This window comes from Equus asinus, chromosome 25, assembly GCF_041296235.1.
Source record: "Equus asinus isolate D_3611 breed Donkey chromosome 25, EquAss-T2T_v2, whole genome shotgun sequence".
NCBI classification, from domain to species: Eukaryota; Metazoa; Chordata; class Mammalia; order Perissodactyla; family Equidae; genus Equus; species Equus asinus.
In genome coordinates, this window is record NC_091814.1 from 20,569,923 (window position 1) to 20,575,727 (window position 5,805).

Below are 5,805 nucleotides of genomic sequence, written 5' to 3' on the forward strand. Positions count from 1 at the left end.
TGAGTGCCTCTGGTTGTGCTATGTGGGGTGCTGCAGCATGGCCCGATGAGTGGTGCCATGTCCATGCCCAGGATCTAAACCAACAAAACTCTGGGCCACCAAAGTGGAGCATGTGAACCCAACACCTGGCCATGGGGTCAGCCCCTCAAATGAATTTCAGGATCACGTGTTCTAGGAAAATATTTGATATCAAAGCTAATTTATTTGTTGGGCTAATTAAAATAGGCTCGACTTTAGAGTTATAAGTATTATATACAAACTTTTCTTCTATCTAGGACTACTAAAAGTCAAACAAATTCATAGTACCTCTGTTACAAAATTTGTCAGCAAAAAAATTGATGGCCGACCTTTTTCTAACATGTCATGAAGTTTTTGTAGGTAATCTAAACATAGTTATTTGGAACAAGTAAATTAAATAGATGAAAGGTTTTTAGGTGAATTTTTTAACAATAATTATGTGTTGTTTTATGTGTCCTTAAAAACTTCAAAACCTTTTGGTAACTTGTAATCTTAGAGTTTTGCTAACTTAGATAGGAATTTATTATCCAGATCATTTACAAATAATATAAAATATTAAACAATTACTAAACATACATTTATCTTCTTTTGGCTTCTTATTACAAAAAGAAACCTAAAAGATGTTTGAGTCTATTAGTAAACATGTCTTATGCCACATTGAAAAATCTATAGTATGAGGAAATGTATGTTTTCAGTAAAAAATGTACAAATAATGAAGGTGCTTTTGTTAGAAAAGTCAATTTGTCCTAAAATAAAACTGGTTATGGGAAACAGGAAAGGACCAATTCTAATTATAAGAAGGAACGTTATATAAGGTTTATGAAAAAGGAGCCCTGAGGAAAAAAGTTTTATGTCAAGTCAAGCTGGCTAAGATTGAAATGAATTTAATGAAGTAAATGAGTTTTAATGTCAAAAATAAGCTGGTTCAAAATTAGAATTTGGTTTTCTCTGTGTTATTAGGACAAGGCCTTTTTGGATTTTATTTTTTATTTTTACTTTTAAAGATTGGCCCTAGGTTAACATCTGTTGTCAATCTTATTTATTTCTTTATTTTTTTTCTTCTCCCCAAGCCCCCAGTACATAGTTGTATATTCTGGTTGTAGGTCCTTCTAGTTGTGACATGTGGGCTGCCACCTCTGCATGGCCTGATGAGCAGTGCTAGCTCTGCACCCAGAATCTGAACCAGCAAAACCCTGAGCCACCAAAGAGGAGCAGGTGCACTTAAACGCTCAGCCATGGGATCAGCCCTTTCTTTTGGCTTTTAGTCTGCTCTTGATAAAAAGATTATGAAAGGTTTTATGTTTTTACCTTTGGATGGTATTCCTAAAAGGCAGAGATTTTATGTTTTATCAAAGTAATTTCCTTTTTTGTTTTTATCAGGTCTTTAATTATAAGAGCTAAGATTTTTCTTACAACCATTTAACATTTCATATTTGCCTAAAGGTCTAATTGCCACGATGGTTAAATGGATAACTGACTACCATTTCACAGTGACATATGATCCTATTTGACCAAATGTTTTAAAGTCTTTTTTGATATTTTTGACAAACTTCCAAAATCAGATTCTAAATGGAGTGGTGTTTTTGTTTTTTGACCTGGATTTCAAAAGATTTGTTAAACTAAATAGACTTACTTGATATGTTAAAGTACATGGGAAGTATTATTTAAAAAATCACATTAAGCCTTCTTTATGTTGTATTTACACATGTATATAAATATTCTAAAAATTATGTGAAATTCCTAAAAATCTATGTCCTGGTATAATGTTATTAGTCATAACTCTAGATATTATCTTAAAATATTATGTGACACAAATAGCAAAATTTATTTGTCAATTGCATTATGATGAACCATTTTTGAATTTTTTATTATTTAATATTACTGTGATGCTTTTGCAAAAATACCTTAAGCAGAACAAGTATTAATTACATGGGACTTCATGAGCTGGGGGATGCTCTAATGTTTTGTTTTTTCAGATTTAAAGAACTCTTTTCTCTTTGGTAAGATAATTTTGTGAACAAAGATGAAACGTTTACTTTTTCTCTCTACCTGATCCCTGCAAAATTCAGACATTCTTGCTTATATAATCAAGTCAAGTTTTAGCACTAATAAATTAGTTTTAATGTGACAATCTTTGATTAAAAAATGAAGGTAATTATATAGAAAAGAATTGTGTTAGCTTCTTTGTAGATATTCATTTCTAGTTTTGTTAATAGTCTTTGAGATTTCATTATATACCTGTAGACCAAACTTCCCTGGCCTAAGATTCCTTTGGTCTCACTGACAGTTTGCAGTGCCCTCTTTGAAAAACATAAACTCACTCAACATGAGATAATCACTGGCAGACCAATGTGTATTGGTACACAACCTTCAGCTAATCCCTTGTTATCTTATGTTAGTATGACCAGCCACTGTGAATCTCTAATGTCTTATGCTCAAGCCTATCATTAACAGGATAAAAAAAGCTTTCCAGGATTTTAATTTAAAGGATCCTGTTGGTCACCATCTAGAACCTCCTGACTGGATATTCTGGAAACATCATCAGAGGAAGACGTCCCTTGAGCCCTGTAGGAAAGTATCTTGCCAATTGCTCCTGACTGCTGAAAATGAAAGGCATTGAACCTTGGAGATACAGCTTACAGCTAAAGAAGGCTCCACCTGACATTCAGTCCTGTATAAATGCTGGAGACCTACAAATCAAATTGACTAGGAATAGAAATAGCTGACATCTGAGGTCAAGAGCTTTCCTGAGATTTGAGGCTAGGCCAGTACAGACATAGACACCGCTCTAACCTCATTATTGACCCTCTTTACAATAGACTTTCTCTATAACACTGATAAATTTATTGAGCATTATGATAATAATTCAACATTCTTGCTAAGAAAGACCCACTTAGTTTACCGATGGTTTCAGAATGTCACTTAATGAATTTTTTATATGTTTATTATTGGAATATTGCCGTGTGTACTTGTGTTTAAACTTTTTATGCTATTAATCACTCATATCTGCTCTAGAACTTAAAGAAACACCAAGGTTATGGTCTCTAATTGTATCAAAATGATAAATAAACTTATCCACATGAACCTTCAGCTAACTGGATAAAATTCCCACATGTAAACTGCCTAAGAGTCATTTCCTGACTGCCCCCTTCTTGCTCAAATGTGGCCTATCCCTTATGACACTGACTCCTTGGAATAACCACTAAAAATAGGAAAAAAATTCCCCAATGTAGGACATAACTTTCTGGGACAGGTCCATCCTAGTAATGTTAGACTAAAAAGTCAATGGTTCATCAGTGATGATTTCAGAGAAAAACCCCAATTGAAAGGAGGAAATATGAAATGTGGAACAAAATGGGGTCATTTAGGTAGAAGAGCTTAAAATAGAATTGGGAAGCCATTAAGGAAACGAGTCTTAGGCAAGTCGTCATTGGGCAGAACAAGCATTTTTGATCTGAGTTAATGCAAATATTCTGAGAATGTTGCAAGAAACCTGCAATATGTCACAGTGATGGACTTTTGCCTCCCCCTAGCTAGCCTTGGCAATCAATTATGTTTAGCCAAAACTAGCTTTCTGCCTCCAATCCCGATTAACATACTTTGTAATGCAAACCTCTCTCTTTTGACTTTAAAGGCCCCTGCCTCTTACTCTCTAGCAGGACACTACTTGAGTTGCTATGGGAATCTGTGTACCCTGAATTGCAACTTTTTAATCCCAAAATAAATGCCTCTCTGCCTCTCATTTTGGCTCTTTATTCTTAGGTTAGCACAGCACGTGTTCAGTGATTTTTTTGGTAAATGAATTTATGAATTAAACTCAATAGGTGGGATTACTCTATATTTTTCATGGTCCTATGCATCTGGCATGGCTGCAATTTTAACTCTAAAGATAATGAAAGGCTGGCTGTAGTTTATACTATTGCTTGGGGAAATCATAGGTGGTCTGAAAAGCAAGTATTCATTTGTCCTTCCAGCTCTTGTATCAGTAAAGAGCAGCTAGAGAAATGCAGCAGATGACAGCTAGCTGATGCCCTTCTACAGAATCATGGCATTCCAGCAAGCCAAGATACAAAAGGGGGAAGCACCCTCATCACACAGATGGCCCTGTGTGACAGGCCATCTACAGGCTTCTTTATTTTAAACTCTACATCAATAATGCAAGCAGAAGTAAATTTTATGTGACAGGAGAGATAGGAAGATTTGAGGCTTTATAGTTTTTAGATGTCTACCTTTGCTGTACTAACTAGTAAAAAGTTATGTGTAACTTCAAGATGAAAGACATTAGCAGCTTCTTAGAAGAGAGTAATCCCAATCTTCTGGATATTTAATGAGATGTAATTCACTGAAGCTCCTGACTTGGTCTACTGCCAAATGAATCAAAAGCAATCTTGCTGCACTTCAGTGTGAAGTTCCTGAATGTAACCACAGCCATGTCAAATACGAACTTCACAGCTGTTGTCTCATAACTATCACGGTATTTATCAGACATGAAAATAGCTTCTTTTATACCTGCCTGGATGATAAGTTTAACACACTCACTGCATAGGGACAAGGTGACATGTATAGTACATCCTTTTATACTTGCTGAATTTCTGTTCATGATGACATTCAGTTTGGCACAGCACATGTACAGGTATTTGGTATCTGGCTTACTCTCTGCTGTCCTCTAAGGGAAGAGATCATCACTGTAACCATTTGGCATTCTGTTGTACCCAGTCCCTACAATCATGTTTTATGCATTCATGATTCAGGCTCTGATCTTTTGGATCTTTGCTTCTCTGTGCCAATAAGAAGCGCACTGCCATGAAATATTTAGGTCATTATAGTCACCCCCTTTTTGCAGGACTGTACTCATTCTGGATTGACTCAGCTGTCCCCCCCCTCCATTCTCCCATCCTTGGTCCATTTGCCTGCAGGCCTCTACTGGACCCCACCATTACTGCCTAAGTGAACCAAGCCATTCAATTATTTCTGAAATTAGCCATTTAGCTCACTGATATTCAGAGTTTCTTTGTTCCAATATAAGCATGTTAAAGTCTACAGATTTCCCTTGAAATACCACTTTGTGAAAATGAAGGGAATTTCAAGGGGGATTTCAAAACAATTCTCATGATTATTAGTAAATATGGTAGCCAAAAAAACAAAATAGATATAAAAGATTTGAGCAACAAAATAAAAATATTAATCTATTTAACCTATATAGAATCTTTTACTGTTACTCAATCCTAAATTGTTGTAACTTTTCAGCATAATTTCTCCTTTGACTAATGAATTTCTTAGAAGTATGACTTTAAACCAAGCCTGTCAAGATTTAAATATTTATCTTTTTCTCTAGTGGTGTGCTTTGATTCCTTTCTCTTTACTTTTTGTGTATCTACTATTATTTTCTTTTGTAGTTACCATGAGTCTTACATAAAACACCTTAAAGTTATAGCAGTTTACATTCAATAATCTGCTTATAGTCTGCTTATAGTATTATGAGGATTTCTGTGTATTTAATGAATTGCTTTTTTTCTTTTTGCTTCTTTTCAGCTTTTCTCCTTGTCTTTACTTTTGACAGTTTAACAACAATGTATTTTGGTGTAGATCTCTTTGGATTTATCTTATTTGATAATCTCTTTGTGCTTCTTGGATCTGGATGTCTGTTTCTTTCCCCAGGTTAAGGAAGTTTTTAGCTGTTATTTCTTTGGAAAAGCTTTCTGCCCCCTTTTCTTTCTCTCCTCATTTTGGAACCCCTATAATGCATATGTCAGTCTGCTTGATTGTGTCCCATAAGTGTCTTAAGCT

General features: G+C 35.0%; 1 pseudogene; it reads right to left on the bottom strand.

Annotated features, from left to right (window-relative positions):
- Positions 1–4,357: 4,357 nt before the first annotated feature.
- On the bottom strand, positions 4,358–4,829 carry LOC106828397 (deoxycytidylate deaminase pseudogene; annotated as a pseudogene).
- Between the last annotated feature and the right edge of the window lie 976 nt (positions 4,830–5,805).